The sequence below is a fragment of the Apus apus genome, chromosome 1 (assembly GCF_020740795.1).
Source record: "Apus apus isolate bApuApu2 chromosome 1, bApuApu2.pri.cur, whole genome shotgun sequence".
NCBI lineage: Eukaryota > Metazoa > Chordata > Aves > Apodiformes > Apodidae > Apus > Apus apus.
The window spans coordinates 120,267,053-120,284,938 of record NC_067282.1 but is presented as its reverse complement, the minus strand read 5'-3'; positions in this window follow the sequence as shown (position 1 = coordinate 120,284,938).

The window sequence follows — 17,886 nt, the reverse complement described above, 5'->3', positions numbered from 1 at the left end:
ATGAGCCAAATATGTCAGAAAGCCAAAAGCTTCAGCACTTTAGAGAAGTGGATTTTTTTTAAATCTGAAAAGAGGCATCACAGAGCAAGGTAAGGAAAAGTGGTGAGTAAAAATCATGAAGCTGTGGTCATTTGAGGGTATTTAGGTGTAACTGAATCATATTTAAAAGAGTAAAATTACTGCTGTTAATAACAGAAATATGAAGAAAGTGGGTATCAAAAAGAATAATTCTAAGCCTAAGAAGGAAGGAAGGAGAGGTGGGTATAGTTTAACACAAGAATTGAGGAACAAGATGACCTGAGACAGGGAATGATCCTCCTCCCAGTTCTTTCCAAACACCACTCTCTCATTAAACACTCTGATGTGGCATTTTCACACTAGTGGCAGACTGAAGCCCTCCAGTTGGGACTTCACCTGAATGTGAAGATGAGTTTCACACGGTCACAGAGTGAGGGCAAGTTTCCATGTTTAGGGGTAAAGAAAATATGGTTGTGGAAAGGATTATCTGGGGATTAATATGGGTGGGCATTAGAACTGAGGAAGCAGCAAGGGCTGAGATATAGTGTGAGCAGACATATTCAGCTGTTTGGGACTGTAGTTAAAAAAGTTAATTTTAGAGGTAGGTTGTATAAAATTATGAAATATGATAAACCAGTAACCTCTATCTATTGAGAGACTGAGAAATAAACAGGATTTTTATGTTCTCTTCAATAAAAAATTAAACTCAACTTTAAGCTACACATTCAGTACTACAGTTTAACACTTTATTGGCAGGTCTTAGTCTGATAAGGTTGGAGTCACATTGTAGAAACAAAAAAGTTAAGAGAATATGGGCTGATAAACTGTGAACTTGTGAGTCAATAAAAAATGTATGTATAAAAGTTAAAGGTCCAAATAGCCCTGCCAAGAAAAAAAAGGTTTTGCAAACAATACAGGTAGATAAACCAGGTAAAAAAAAAATCCATTTGCATGTTGAGGATAAAAAATAACTAGGAATGACATACACACACAGCACATTGTTCTCTACAAGAACTAACTGAAAAAATGAAAACCACTTTATTAGCTAAATGTCACTTTTGTTTAAGGAGATAGTCTGAAGAATGAGGAGGCAGATTAAAGGTCATCTAAAGAGGAATGAAAACTAATAGCTTTCCCATGACCCATAGGCAGAATAAATTCTGTACTTTTTATTGTTTTTAAGGTATCTTAATAAATTCAGTGAGCAAGAGCCATCATCACTTCCACTTGGTATAAATATGCTGGTAATCAGAAAGCAAACAGTATTGTTGGAGACTGAACAGAATTTCACCATGCAACCTCAAAAAAATGCAAGAATTACAGAAGCACATCTGAGAAATTTCTAAGGGAAAATGCTAAAGATGAAATACTTTTTTAAATATTGAGAGCTTCTGGCAAGCAATAATGAGAGAAACCTTCATTACTGAAGTTTCCCATCTAGAACTAACAAAAAAATAATCAAAATGTAAGAATAACTACAAATTCAATTGAGTTAAAAATGCAGGAATGTGGCTAAATATAAACTTTACAGGAAAACATGGCAGGATGTACAATTCCTCATCTATCTGTTGCAGCCTTCTGAAGAGACACTGGTTAACCTTTATTTGTCACATTATGAAAAATAGAATCTTTCATAAGGACCCTAACTATTTGGTTCTCAGTGACAAATTAAGACTATGACACGATAGTGGCATTGGAAATGAGATACTTTGACAAGTTAGTTCTTCCAATACCTTGTGCAAGTTCAAAGTCATGGAAGACCTTAAGTAATGTAAATAAAGATATTTTCATGGGAAAGAGCAGTTACCAGCATATTGATATTTAAGTATAACAGATAAGTAGGTCTTTCAAGGATGGGTAGATATATCACCTGGAAGAATGGCCCAGTATAATCAAGCCTGTGAGCGTTGCATTAAACTGATGTTTAAAGAAGATAATTTCCACAGCTCTCTCAGCCTAGTGAGCCATTCTTACATATAGCTTAGTGTATGTATGAATGTCATAAATCCATGTGCTGATTGATCAAACTTTATTCACAAGTATTGACTGGAGGAGAGTAATATGAGTAATTTCTGAGTGGTTCTTAATGGACAGCATGGAAAGCTACCATTGGTCTTTCTCAGAAGCAGCATAACCCACTATGTTTATAAGTATGGTAGGGTCCTAAGCATCTTCTCACTCCTCCCCCCTCAAATTGCAGTTCCCATGCTGACAATTGTATCCATTAGGATGGCTAACTCAACTTCCCTCGCCCTAAAGTAATAGTACCCAATTTCATCCTCCTTCTCTACTCTGCAACAGTGTTTTTTACTGAGATCAGAGACACCAATCCAAGCCTAATAAACATTAGTAGAACTGCAGCCTAATTTTTCCTGAACAGACCCCTTATTTAGTTAGATTCTTTTGTCACATCATCCATTACATCATTTTGTTTTAGCCTGTTCCTCTGCTTCAGTTACACTTACTGCAGCAGTCCAGCTAACTACGTGGCTGTGTACACACAGCAAAAGGTTTTTTTCTTATTTACAGCTTGCTGAATTAGCATTTTATGACTAAGCATCACTATACAGCCTCCCAACAAAGAGGAAAATAATCACTTACACTGTGGCGCATTAGAAATGGAGATCATTCAAGGGAAAGATGCCACTCACATAAGAATTGTTAAATGGGCTTGTTTACAGGGTGAAACCTCATGTAAAACAGAAGTCCCTATTTTACCAAATATAAAGCAATAGCAAAAATAAAATTGGAAACAAAATAAAGTTGGCAATTTGCTTTGGTGTTAACTTGCTTAATCAGGAAGCTCAATTAAAAAAAAAAAAAAAGTTCATTTTATGCTGGAAAATCATCATGTCTGTCATTCCATGTTATAATCTTGTCACACTTCAGCCAACAGTGGCCTTTGTTAGGCTTATATAGTCTTGAATTTATTTTGACAAAGTCTAATGCCATCCTAACTGCCAGAGAAACTTAATCTGGCTACTAATATGCAAAGTAATAAAGACTTTTCTTCAGCATGGACTGAATGATCTTTATTAAGCTTGATGACTCACCAATAAGTTATTAGATGAAACAGGTTTTTTTATATGTGTACGTGGACACACATTTAAACTTACACTCATACACACACTCATTTTTAGACAAAAGTATATTAATTTCCTCCTAAGAAAAAGCAGAACTCATGCCAAATAATTTTTCTAAAAAGGACTGTATTTGGTTAGCAGAGAAATCAGATGCATTTTTCAGCACCATGTGAAATTCAGGTATAAACAATTCTTGAAGGGCATACATACAAGAAACAATTTAACAACCAGATTTCCTGATTGCTTCAACTAAACCAACCAAAAGTGTGAGAAAAAAGTCCTCCAGGAGGACTTTCAGCAGTGTTTAACCAGCTTCGCTCTCTAAAGGAGGGCTTCTGTTACACCCAGGTGACTATTTCATATCAGATACCTTCTCATGTTAGCAAATTTGTCCCCACTGCATTTTGGAGGGGTTGTTACGCAGGTTGGCAGTTGCAGCATCTCAGAAATGACCAAAAAAAATTCCCCAAACAAACAAAAAAACCCCACAAATAAAGAAAATGACAAATCAAACCACTTTCCCACAGTGTTTAGGGATGAAAATCTGCTGTCAACCTACTTGCACAATGACCTTCTTGTACACTCTATTGTACCTGAAGTTGTTTTTTTTTTCAACTGAGAAATATTGCGATTTTTCTGGCAGCTTAAAGTAGCCCTTATTGAGAAGAAGGTAAGAGAACCTTCTAATCTTAGTCTTGACTCTTCCAGCTAATGTGAAAATAAATAGCTAGATGCCACTCAGACATTGCAAGTTTAGTGCAGGAATGGCTGAGAAGCTCCTTCAGCCCCAGGGTCAGCTGATACTAGCTGCAGTGAAGCCAATTTTAACTTCTTTTTACTGATAATAGTGAGCTATGAAACAAATTGTTTGGAAACTTTAAGGCAGATTTTGAAAACAACAGTTACTCTAGCAGAGAGGCGTAATAATAAAGTAGCTTGGCAAAGCAATCAACTACTGAGATGCTGGCAGACTAACCACATTTACTGGGAAGACCTCAGATCCCCCTGATGTTCATTGTACAATGTCTCTGAAAGTGGTCGTTTCACAGGAGTCTATCACAGGTGGCACTGGCAGCAACACAATTACAGAGTTCAACTACCTTTCCCTGGAAGCTTCTGCTTTCAGCCACTTGGAAATTTGCCAGCCTTTTTCTCACTAGCTGTTCCCCAGGGTTTCATATCTACTTTTCGTTCAGAAATTTTGAGAAGTCTGATGGAGGGAGCGCAGCATGAAAATTGTTGTGAAAAGTTCTTTCAAAGATTTGGAAAGAAAGTAGACCTATCTTTCCCACTTTTAGTCTGTGGAAATGGCTTGAAATTATAAAGAAAATATTATTATACCTAAGACATTATTATTATTATTATTATTATCCGTGAGGAAAGAAGAAAATTAATTCATATATGCTCAGGCTATAAAATAATCTGGAAATAATCTTTTTGGAACTTCTTAAGATGTTGACTATTCTGATTTCTGAGTAATCACATGCAGATGCTTATGATCTTTCTTAAGGTGAAAGCTAGCAATTTCCCACCCTTAATATTAAACAATTTATTTCATATTCTAAAGATAAGTTGGTCACCCCTCACTATACTCAATTAAAAAAAAAAAAAAAAGAAGAAAGAAAAAAAAGAAAATAAGTTGCTATTATAAAGTCACAACACAGAGAGACAAATAAGATAATTACAGTGGCCTGTGTGCATGCATTATGATACAGTCATTAATTACACAGCCTTGTCCACCCACAGGACCCCTGCCTCATTCACTGCACAAGGCAGACTGTGATAACAAAACGAGCAGTCATGCAGTATTTCTTTTTCTTCTCAACATTTAATATATGTCCCCGTGCCTAATTTTCTGCACACCATCCAAACCTTGCACAGAATACATAATTATTCATTTCCTAATGGGCTTTTCCCTGGTGCTTTTTTTTTTTTCATAGTATCATACTTATTAACAGGAATTAATGAATTTATCTTCATAATGTCCCTGTGGTATCATTCTCCCCATTTTACAGATAGGGAATTGTCAAAAGTGCCAGCTAATTTGGGGTGGTAATTTGAGATGCCGGAGGTCTGATTTCTCAGAGCATATAACACTATGTATACTCAGAGTAGTGCTCCTATTTATCTTAGTGACTGCTGCAAAAGCTCAGCAATTCTTCAAAAAAGATTACCAGATTGCAATTTGTACACCCAAAATGTTAAAATTGAGAATGTATATGATTTTCTTTACAAAATCTCTGACAAATACAGGATGGAATCTAGTTTTCCAGGAACATTCAGTGACTTTTTTCACTATCCTTTTTGTTCATCTACCTCATGCAGTGCCCATCTCCAAAGTGATCTTCAGTCACGACATAAAACTGATTCATGCCTAAGTGCTGTTCATCCTATATTTTTAATGAAATGGAAGTCTTATGATCTTTAATTTGAATCCTCAGGCATAACACATATTCATATAACGATGAATTAAATTTCACTTTATTTAGACGTTTTCTGGTGATGGACTACTGGGCAATTTTGCAGTTGAAAGAATCTTTCAATGTAGCCTCGTGGCTTAGAACTAATTGATTTGAACACACAGGGTGTGGGGGAAAAAATGGTAAGCAGTGCCCATGTGTGCATGTGTCCCCACACAAGCAAACTCACTGAAGCCAAAGCTGGGCTGCCGGGTGTGCAGAGCAGCCCTTTATTCTTCAAAGTTTGGTGAAGACTGGAAAAGGGAGGAAAAATTTGCAGTGTGGGCCTTCCACTAGAGGGGAGTGGAGGAGCACATTTGACCAGAGACTTTGGGGCTTCATAACAAAGCAGAAATTTTGAGGTACAAAAGCTGTTGAATTTACAAAGGTGGAATTGGGAAGCGGTGTGGATGTATTGGAAGAGCAGTAGGAAAGCTGTGGCACTCTTGTTTTCCCCTTTTCCTAAATACATGTACTGTATGTTCTTGATCACAGGACAACTATGTAGTAGTAGCTTCACAATTCCTTCAGTGGATAGCTGTACCCTGCTCTTCAGTACCCAGGTCCTATGGGAAATATGTCCTAACGGATTCAATATATTCTGTATTCTTGATCCACCCTAGCTCCAGGTCTTTCTTTCTTCACTTTTTCTCTCTGGTGTCTTGCTTTACCACTTCTTGCTCACTCTCATTATCTGCTCTTAATTCTTTTCATCGACAATTTTCCATCTCTCCAGGATGGATTTTCCATCTCTCAGCTCTGTTCAGCTCCTGAGACCTTCTTGTTCACCACTTATCTCTCAAACCTCTACTGTTAACTCCTCCATCCCATCTTGCCGCCCTTCTCATTTCTTGCTCCTCTTCCAAGTGCAGCTGTCCCAGGGTACACTGTAGGGATGGAAGACCATGGTATGGACTCTGAGTGGCATCCATGAACAGTGCTGACAGAGCTTGCTTTGCTGTGCTTGGGATGACCCTGGCCATGGGTGTGCTTGGGATGACCATGGCACATGGTTAAACATCATCCCATTTAGTTATGAAACTGGAAAGATTTTACAAAGTGTGTATGAGGTTCAAGAGATGTAGGAAGTAGGAGGTGTATGATTTTTTTACCAGTTTAAACTTGGCCAGATTTGGGCAAATATACACAGTAAAAAACACAGTCCTTATATGAATATGATCTTTATGACAAATTTTGGAGAAGTGAAAAAAGTTCCAAGGCACAATTTTCTATTCTCATCTTTTGTTTTCAATACCATCAAAATAGTATTTGACGTAGCAATATTCTCAGAAGTAGCTACACAATTTATGCTGAACAGCAAAGTAACCTCTGTTACTCAAAAACCTTCAAAACAAAAAGCATAATGAAAATAAACTCTTTCTTCAGCAGTCCTATGGCATGGGATTTTTCAGCTCTAGAGCTGAAGTTTGCCAAGCTATAAACAGGTAGTGATTTTTAAACTGTGTAGTGGTATGAATTTTAGCTACCAACATATCTGTTACATGCTTCCTGTGCTATAAACACACTCTAAACATTAGCAGAACTCTGTTACAAACTAAAGAAAAGTTTTCAATCATATTTTGTGTAGTTACCACAAATCATGAAATAACATCAGTGACAGATACTTGCTTAAATGAGACTTGTCCATTGATGTCATGTTTTCAATTCCAATGTTTAAAACTGGGTTTGTGAAAATGCTCCATGCCCCCACCATAGTAAACTATCTTGGTTCCTCTGTCACAGCAACATGATAAAGTCAAGTCATATAATCAATGTATGAATATGTCACTTATAAAAAGGATATACTCCTGTAAGAGTCAGAGATGTCACACAAGTTACACTGAATGTTTTATAGACTTACTGATCTTATTTTTGACTAACAATGTTTTTAATAAATTTGAAAGATATTCCAGCTCTGATGTTATAGACCTGTTTTTAGTTGGCCAAATATGGAGACAGGCTCATAACAGTGGGTATTCAGCTTTTAAAAATTTCTGAATGGTTATAAAAGTTTTGAAAGAATAAGTTATTCAGATAATAATTATTTTTTTAACAATCTAGACCAGAAAAATCCTGCCTCAAAAGAATACAAGTAAAAATAATGTGGAATGTCTCTACCCACATTAAAAATATTCATATTTGGTATGTTTTCATTTACTATTATTTATTTTCATCTTTCAGAGAATTGTATTATATTATAATAGTATCTTATTTCTTGAGATCAAAAGAATCTGCATTTAATATTCATAGGGGCAATTGTGCATGTGGTCTTATATTATCTTATTGGAACATCAAAACTTGTTTTAGATTTCTGCTAGCACCCCCCTGGGCAGATCCCAAGTTCACATGGAAGCTATTGGTCAAGATTCCACACTGACTTTCCTATGAAGGGAGGAGAAAAAGACTATCTCATACCTATAAATGGACCACCAGGGGATGATGCTTTGAAGGTGGGATGGAGGCAAAACATGCACTATGTGTGAGTGATTACTTAGAAACTTCTTTCATCTCACTGCTAAGAAGTTTTGCTTATAATGGACAAACGTGATGAGAGACCTGGGGAAATCTGACATTTCCATATGCTTTCTCTGCTGTTTTGCCTATGAGTGTAGTCATGTTTTGAAAGGCTCTTTAATGAGTAGCTGTTGTGTATGGGAATCTCTTTTTTGAAAGATTTGTGCAACCGCTATTGACATTCATTGTTTGCATTTCTTAAAAGCTCTTGATAACCTCGTAGTTTCTGTGGGACCACTTTCAGTATGTATTTAACATGATTGTGCATGGTTCCAGTCCCTACCATATTAAAAAGCAGAACACAATAGCCACAGTGACAGCTGCATTCTTGGACATTCAGGCAGGATTTATCTCTTTCAAACTCACCCAGGGAAAAGTTAGTAGACTAGTCTGAGATGGCTGTCTTAGGTACACTCTAGTCAATGGAGAGAAACAGGAACTCCTATAAGCTATCCAGATGGACTTAGATATCTCAGACAGGGCAAACTGCTCTCTAGAGTTACCTACCTGTTGTTTTTCAAAGGGAGACACAAGTTGGGTTGCTTGAGAGCATCTGAGACAGCTCACACTTGGTCAACTCTGGAAGCTAAATGCCCTGCTTTCATACCAATTTGTTTCTGGAGATGCCACTTAGGTTGTGACAGTGTTGGACATTGTTGTTATGCATCAAGGGGAAAAGCAACACTCAAAGAGCCATCTTATTGCAGCTCATGGGCTGTTACTGACAATTATCATTAGACTTTAAGCAGATTATTTCCTCCCTACTGAAAACCTGTGGAGTCTGGTGTGGCAGCTGCAGCCAGGCACAACACTATGAGCATTTCAGGTGAAGCCAGATACCTATGTTAGTTACATTTACATTCAGATACTTGCAGCTTGGTGCTCAATCTCAGTCTTAACAATCAGTCTTAACACCAATTTCTAACCTAGTGTTAAGAAGAAACTTCCTTTGTCTAACATCTAAATGCTGATTCTGGAGGTGTATATATCCTCTGAAACACACAGGCCTCAGTGAGAAAGGATGCCACCATAAAAACGGACCTCAGGTAGCACTCATCCCAACTCAGTTTAAATGGTCAGAGCTCTCAGATGACTTAATTGTCCCGAGCCTATATTAACATAAACAGAGAGAGGAGGAACTCCGAGTTATAATTCACCTGACCTAGTTTTTGTTTTCTTTAGGACTAAATTAATTGTTCCCTAAAAGTGCTGGGTTTTGTGTACTGGCTATAAAAGTGGGTGGAGAGTGACTAGCCTGAGGCAACGTCTGCCTTAGAGCTGGGCACATCTGATGGTATTAACCACCCCTGCTCTGACCACCACCCACTCAGCAGCTCTCTGCTAAAGGTGTATGGAACAAAGCCTGCTTTACAGAGGCATCCCTAATCCTGAAAGTGATGGAGGGAGGCTATGACAGCCGCCTTTCTCTGCAGCTAAAAGTTACGATATCAGCCCAGTAGAAAATATGAGTTTGCTGGGTTTACCCAATCCTTAACTTCTTCTTTGAGGAAACAGTAGGGTCTAATTCAAGCAATAATTGCTACCTTTTGTCCCTGCTTTTTCAGGAAGCTGCCCTTCTCTCCCTCAGTTAGTATGGACTCACCAGTATAAGTAAGAGAATCCCAAGGAATATTTATGTGTTTTTTCTCAATCAGAGAAACTGATTCAACTTGTGTTGAGATTATGGCAGTTTCTAATCAGCAAGAAGTCTGGTTGCTCATTGTATGGGGTCCTGCAAGACTCATGGATGTCCATAGGGGTATTTGAACCACGTACCTCACTGCAGTGTATAGAAAACTACCTTAAACTTCGGTGTTAAAAAACAGAGTATAGGAAATATCATACAGAATCAAACAAAAGAACTGCTAGCCTGTTCCTCTATTATTAGTATATACTATATACATACAGGTGAAGAATCTTCCAGGTAGGCTGAAGGGATAGACAGTCAACACCCATGCTTTACTGTGATTTAGAATAGGCAGTGTGAATTTAGTTTTATACACTTTATCAGTTTCTTAAACTAGACATTCTATTTCCAGATACTATGATGATATCAGTGAGACATCTTTACTGGAGATTTGAAAAAGAAGTACAAGGGATCCAGAAGCAAAAAATATTATCCTGCAATACCATACAGGAGAAGAATTTCAGGCCAACATAGTTCTCAAATTTTGAGAAAGTTAGAAGTAATACTAGATAAAACAAAGAGCTCATTTTCCCTTGTTTATAAACACCTGACCTTATTTTTTCAATGTGTCTAAAGAAAACATTACAATGCTTTTTGTTCTTGAAACCTTGTTTCATATGTTTATATAGTTTGCGTATACTACTAAGCCAGGCAGAAATTGAAAGGCAGTATGTGTTCCACTGGACTGCAAACATAAGCAGCATGAAAAAATTTATCCCTGAAAATTTCACTGCACTCCATGGGATTTTTGCACCACAGAGAACCACCTGTTTGGGAAGGTGTTCTGAGAGAAAGTGTCATGAGTGATTTTTCAGGTTTGATTTGGTGTAAAAAACAGAGACTGCTTCAGCTATTTTCATCATGTAACCAGAGAGAAAGCAATATTCTTTTTTCAGAATATGTGAAGTGCATGTTGCTTACTGAATTGATACTTTAAGTAATTTTTAGTGTTTGCTGGAAACCTACAGAAATCAAAATACCTCTTTATCTTTATTGAACTTTGTCACTTGCAGCCTCAGTTCTTCTTTGTCTTCAGCTGCCAAGCACTTTCTGTAGCCCACTATGGTATGATTTGCTTGCCCATGCTATTTAGTCTGAAGACCCCTTAAGGCTTCTTGTGCTTGAAAAGTTAATGTACTGAAGCAATAAACTGAACTTCTATGCAAAATAACATAGCATGTTGTGATAATGATATTTTTCCAAAACACCCAGAGGCAGCTGACTGTATTGTCAGAGAACTACAAGGACAGAAATACATCTGATATTACTAAGATGCTTTCTGTGTTGGTGTGTGGTCCAATGGCTTATCTTAAAGGACACACTTTTATTAGATTTACTAAACCATTTTGCCCTTCAGGCTGACTTTGTTTGCAAAGTTTCTTCCTTATCTTCAAAGACTCAGCTGCAAACTCCTATATGCTGACAGAATGTGTGAATGGCATCAGTGTTTGTGTTCCATCTTCAGCTCTTGTTTCTCTTAGAGCCCTGAGAGTAAAATCTCATCAAGGCATCAAAAGGAATTCTGTTTGAGAGCTAAGTTTACTACAGCTATTCCTCCTTCTTCCTATACTACAGTGCTATTCCTTCTTCACCCACCTACCTCCCTGCATCTATTTTAGTTCAGCTTTTTGCTTCCTGTAGATGCTGCCTAGAAATCTGTTCACTCTTTGCATGATTTCTGGTACAACACTGTCCCATGCTCAGTTTTCTCTTAAATGCTACCTACTGGACATGATAAACAATAATTTATTATTCTATTGTTATAGCAATGAGTGTTATCAATTGCCACCCTCCACAATTTCTTACACCAGTGCAGGTCAAAAGAGTGGATGAACCACGCATTCTGCATTTACACAGAAGTGTCATCTGTGCAAAATAATTCCCTTATGTTTAGGCAGTGATCTTAAAAGGCTGGAAAAACAGAGCTACAGGAACGTCAGCAATGATATGTGTAAAGTCCTGCACCTGGGGAGGAACAACCCCAGAAACCAGTACAGGTGTGGGGCTGACCAGCATGAAACAGCTTGGCAGGGAAGGCAAAGCTAGTAGACAAGTTGACCACAAGTTGGCAATGTACCCTTGCAGCAAAGAAGGTCAGTGGATCCTGAGCTGAGCTAGGTAAAGTTTTCTAACAAGTCAAAGTAGGTGATCCCTCTTCTAAGCACAGATGAGACACATCTGGAGTGCTGGGTCCACTACTGGGTTCCTTTCATGCAAGGAAAGGGTGTGAGAGCTGGAACTCTCACATGTCAGGGAAGGACTCCAATTTGGACTAAGGAGTCTAATTTGGACTCTACCAAAAGGGATTCCAAACACTCAAAGTAAAGAAGAAAGAGTCAGGGTCTGCTCAGTGGTGCCCAGTGGCAGGACAAGAGGCACCAAAAAAAAAGGGCTAACTTCAGTCTGAACACAAGAAAGCACTTTTTACTGTAAGTGTGGTCAAACACAAGAACAGATTGCCCAGAGAGGTTGTGGAGTCTCCATCCTTGGAGATACTAAAAATCTAACTGGAAATGGTCTTAGGCCACAGGCTGTGGCTGACTGTGCTCTGAGCAGGTGATTGAACTAGTTGACTTCCAGAGATGCTTTCCAGCCTCAACAATTTTGTGATTCTGTGTGAATTTCTCTTCTAACTGAGCAAGGCCATGAGTTTGAAAACAAAAAAAGTTTTCTGTTTTGCAGAAGGAAGAAGGAACATGCTCTCTGACTTTACTCTTTCTTTTTTTTTTCTTTTTTTTTTCTTCAGTTTTTATTATTCTCTAGGAAAGACTAAGTGTCTTTCCTAGAAAATATCTGAAAGTATGGAATAAAATTTAAATTTCAACAGCTAATGGAGGATGTCTGCATTGCACTGGCTATGCATTTTCTGACTGTGTGGTACAGTTAATGTCCTTGCGGTACAAAATCACATAGAAGTTCATATTAGCAAGGCTTTTAGCCATCACTTTCAAAAGTCTCCCTCCAGTCAGGTTGCTCTTCCTTTTCTTAAAAGAGTGATATAATTTTTCAATTCATTTCCCTGCTGCTGCATAAGCAGCACTGGAACAAAAGGTTGCATAAATTCTCTGTCTTCCAGCTCCTTTGGTTTCTCAGCTTCAAAGAGCCACATCAAAATATCTTGCAACAGAACAAATGCCAACTGGATTTTCTTTCAGCATTCAAGAGATATCACATTCTGCCAACTGCCCAGCAGAATATGAGGGAATGCTTCCAAATACCTCTTTGACATACAACAGAGCCCTTCAATACTGAGGTAATATGTTGCTTTCTTTTTTTTGCTTGATTTCTTTAATGACACTTTAACATTAAACCAGATGATGTTGTAAAAGGCTGATATATAACTTTTGAGATAAAATCATACTGTTGAAATACATCTTTGAGTTGTCTGAGCTTTGATTCTTACAGCTATGACACTTAGATGCTTCCACTTTCTCCCCATTCCCTTGAATTTGCTGTAGAGGACAGTCCTCCCACTAAGTCTCATGGTAGCAGAAGCAGCACCTCAGCCAGGGTGTTAACTTTTAAAACAATTCTGATTTGACTGGTTTCAACTCAAGATGTGGAACAACTTCATATCTGTGGGTTTAATAAAAATTAAGAGGAAGTGGGTGCTCTCGGGACTGCCTCTTTTACCTCTTGTTTTTAATCTACACAATAGTAGCTGTGCTGCGTCTTTTAGTTAGAGGTGTGGTAGACTTTTCTGACATGAAGACCTTCTTCAGTGTCTGGATGTTCAAATCCTTTGTATTGTTGATTGTGATCTAACAACTTCTGCGAAATAGCAGACAAGAGACGTGAGACATTTGCACACATTGAGATACCATGAGTGATAACTCCACTCTCAGACATCTGCTAGACCCTTTGTTTACTGCTGCTCTTTGTACTGAAGTTCAAATATTTTGGAAGGAATCAGGGGAAAATTGCACAAGAAGCCCCCAAACTCAGCTTTACTTTTTTTATGAACAACATCTGCAGAATATGATAGAAAACAAAAACATCTGTTTCCAGGAGCTTTGCTGTATTGTGCCTTTCTTGTGACTCATAAGCAAAGCTGAAGCCAGGCTGTTTGGGGTGTTCTTTCTTTTTTATGATGTAAAAAGCCCTGGGCAAACTCAATACACAGAGGTAGAATACTCAGAGGTGGAGCAGATATTAGCAGGCTCACAGTAAGCCTGCTTCAGCTTCACAACTTCTGGATGACGAATTTTTTTGATGGAAATGAAGACTAAAGTCTTGGCTACCTAACGAGAGAGAAATCCCAAAACGTGTCCATTTTCCAGTTGTAACACCCGTGCTTGTAGCAAGATTTACTGTAAAGTAGAGGGAGATTTTTGTCTATATCAATTAGTTTTATCTGGCCTGTGACAATTTAATGCACTGGTAATATGGTTGTTTGCCTAGCAGATTGGCATGCCTCTTCTGCTGTCACTTGGATATCCAAGAGATACTGGGCAATGCCTGTGTGACCTGGTAGGTGGCTATGGTGTCCTACTGTGTCTATGAATGCATTTAAGTGGTGGTAGAATCAATATTTGAAAATTCACCTTTGTGTGTATTTTGAGTGAAGAGCATTATTTATTGTTATCATTGGCCAGATACAGCTTTGAAATTTAGGCCTCCTTGTGCATTTGAAATTTTCCCTTCATTTTAGCATGGTGGGGAGTGACCACCCTCTCACCTTCTCCCTGCTTAACCTCATAGCTCAGTAGGATGTGTAGAAGTCAAGCTTACTGCTCTTCTTGTTGGTAAGAAGGACCTCCTATAGTCATTAAAAACCATGGTGCATTTGTGTATGCTGCTCTCAATTTTCCAGCCTGGTTGGCTCAGAGGTGAAAGAGGACATACAGTTTTGCAGCCCAGAAAATGGGGGATAATCCTTCTTCTGTAGACGTCATGGTGCTAAAGAGTCACTGGACAAAGAGAACTGACTGTGTAGAGATACAACATCATAGGTAACACATGTCAACCTCCATCTTACTGTTGGTGACTTCAAGCTCTTCCCCAGTTCAGAGGTATAGTAAGGACACTTTCTAAGGGAGTCAAATGCCTTGTATGGACATCCCAGCTTCTGTTCAAGTGACAGGTAATAGGCGTATCTCATCCTTTAAGGTAATTAATTGTGCCAAAATCATAGAATCAGAGAGTGCCAGGTTGGAAGGATCATCCGGTCCAACCTTTCTAGGTACTACTATAGCTTATAGGACATGGCTCAGCACCCTGTCAAGCTGAGACTTAAAACTGTCCAGCATAGGGACACCACTTCCCTCAGGAAAGAAATGTTTCCTCTTCTTTAGCTAATTATCTACCAATGCAGAGAGATGGTGTTAGAATACAGCTTGCTCTGCCTCTCAAATTTACAAGACCTATTGCCTAAATTAATCATCCCATCTTGTTTTCATATGAAAAAGCTTCCAAGAACACAGCAATAGACACTAGTTTTTAATAGAAGTCTTTTGCAAAGCAACATAGAGCAGGAAAACATTTATGAAAAAAAAAAAAGAAAAAAGAAAAAAGATTATGATTCTTGGGCATATAGATACAAGGAAAAAGAGAGTGAAAAAAAGCAAAATAGAGCTGTGAGACAATATTTGTTCCTCTTTTTTTTTCTGTAAGAAGAGGAAAGGAGAGGAGAGGAGAGGAGAGATTATTCAGAAAGGTAAAGATATTCCTTTGTTCCCTCTTCTGATAAGATTTTCAGCCTGCTTAGATGCATACAGGGAGATTTTATTAATATGATGTGTACTGTTTTTTCTCACACTTACCTTGTAAGACCAGGAAACCAGAAGCTCCAGGCACAGAGCAGGTAGACATGAATCCTACTGCTAATCCCAGGGATTTTGATTTGAACAAGAAATGGTGTCATTTCACTAGGTAACAGACACGGGCTCTTTGTCTGCAGCCTGTGATAGAGCATCCCCTGCAGGGCTGTGGGGCATAAAGGGAAGTCAGGATCTGCCTCCACCTGCTCCTCTGGCCCTGCTGCACCCAGGTGAGGCGAAGAGAGGAAGCCCAAGCAGCTGCAGCTTCTCCTGTTGCAAATTTGGGGCTTTTCTCCAGGCTTGCCACATGGCAAACATGGTTGCACACAGGGACTTCCATTTTCCATCCATAAAAAACTTTTGCCAACTGTTACTAGCAAGAAACTGAGCAGGAGTAAGCCCTGCAGGTGACACTAATTAGGTCACAAATCATAAGTGTTTTGAGAAATCTCCAGGAGATGATGTGTTACATTTGCATAATACTGCTCTTTTGGCCACTCTATTAGTCAATGATAGATGTCTATTTAGATACTCAATGACAAAAGGTCAATTAGGGCCATGTTTTCTTTTTCCCAAGGAAAATGCTGACTATTTTGGTATTTTTACAAGTTTAGATTGGAGTGGTTTTTTTAAAATACTGTATCCAGTCCAGGCTTTTATATTTGCAGCTCACATTGTTCTCAGGAAAAGGGGAAAGAAAAACCCTACTGTGTTTTGTATGGTTGAGTTTAGAGAATGTAAAAGTGTCAGCCACCAAAATAAGCAAGTATAGTTTTGAAAGCTTTTATGAACATGCTGTAAGAGATTTCTAGGTTCATTGCAAAAGAAGCAACCATCTTCTGCTCAGAATTATGCATGTGATAATTGTGAAAAACCTAGAATCATAAAATCATAGAATGTTTTGGGTTGGAAGGGACCTAGAAGACCATTTAGTTCCAATCCCCCTGCAAGGGCAGGGACACCTTCCACTAGACCAGGAGCCCCATCCAACCTGTCCTTGAACACTTCCAGGGAGGAGGCATCCACAACCTCCCTGGGCAACCTGTTCCAGTGTCTCACCACCCTAACAGTAAAGAATTTCTTCCTAACATCTAACCTAAATCTACCCTCTCCCAGTTTAAAACCGTAACTCCTTGTCCTTTCACTACAAGCCCTGATAAAAAAACCCTCTAGGTCCCCTTCAGGTACTGGAAGGCCACTATAAGGTCTCCTCAGAGCCTTCTCTTCTCCAGGCTGAACAGCCCCAGCTCTCCCAGTCTGTCCTGACAGAAGTGCTCCAGAATTGGACACATGTTTCCAAATAAATAGAAAAACACTAATATAATTTTAAAAATAAACAACAAATGTAAGAGAAAGTAGAAGTTGCAAGACTGGCTACAGTAAGTCCTGTTACTTGTTTAAAAAAACCCATATGACTCCCTCCTGTTCTTTCTCTCACTGAAAATCAGACATCAAAAGCAAAGCAAACAGTCTAGATGTTCAATCTATCAATGTAAATTGGCTCAGCACCAGTATAGCTAGCACATACATTGCATGGAGAATAAATATACAGTCTATCTGTTCTGCTGTCGAGAAAATACAGTTCAATTAATCTGGGCTACCATATGATACACAGTTTTTCCCTTTTTGTGGAATGTAATTAGGAACATGACATAGCATCTGAGGGACTCATGCATTTTGAAGAACAGGACAACTTTTGAGTAAATATGAAGGATGATGTGAAAGTTGGTGTGTACCCTTCTTCTCACTCTGGGAAGCTGAACAGGCCTTTTGCTTTCTGGCTGTTTAATTAGCTCATTTGTAGGATTGCAGGTCTGTTCTGAGAGATGTGCTGCACCATCTGTGTGACCCTCTGGGAAATGGGGAGGGAGAGGAGAGGAGAGGAGAGGAGAGGAGAGGAGAGGAAAGGAGAGGAGAGGAGAGGAGAGGAGAGGAGAGGAGAGGAGAGGGGAGGGAGAGGAGAGGAGAGGAAAAGAAAAAGTGGTAACAAAATGATGGAAACTGGCAAATGAGTGATTAGGGAATCTTCAGGTTACTGTCCTTCCAACTAGTCACTGTAGTTGAAAGTACCAAGCCAGTATGCTATTCTGTTCAGTAAACAGAATAGCAAAGGCTCTTGAATTTTGCTACAGAGCTGCCCAGCACTCTACTGAAAAACAAGCATTAGGGCTGTCGTGTTTTAACACTGGGCTGGCAATTAAACGAATGACAGATGCTCTGTACTAACCCCCCTGCCTTCCACTGTTGGGAAAAGAGAGAGAATAACAGGGAGAGACTTGTTGGCTGGAAACTGAAGTACACAGCCTTAATGAAACAATAGTGCTGAAAAGGAAAATAATTAAATATGTACAAATATATTAAAATTT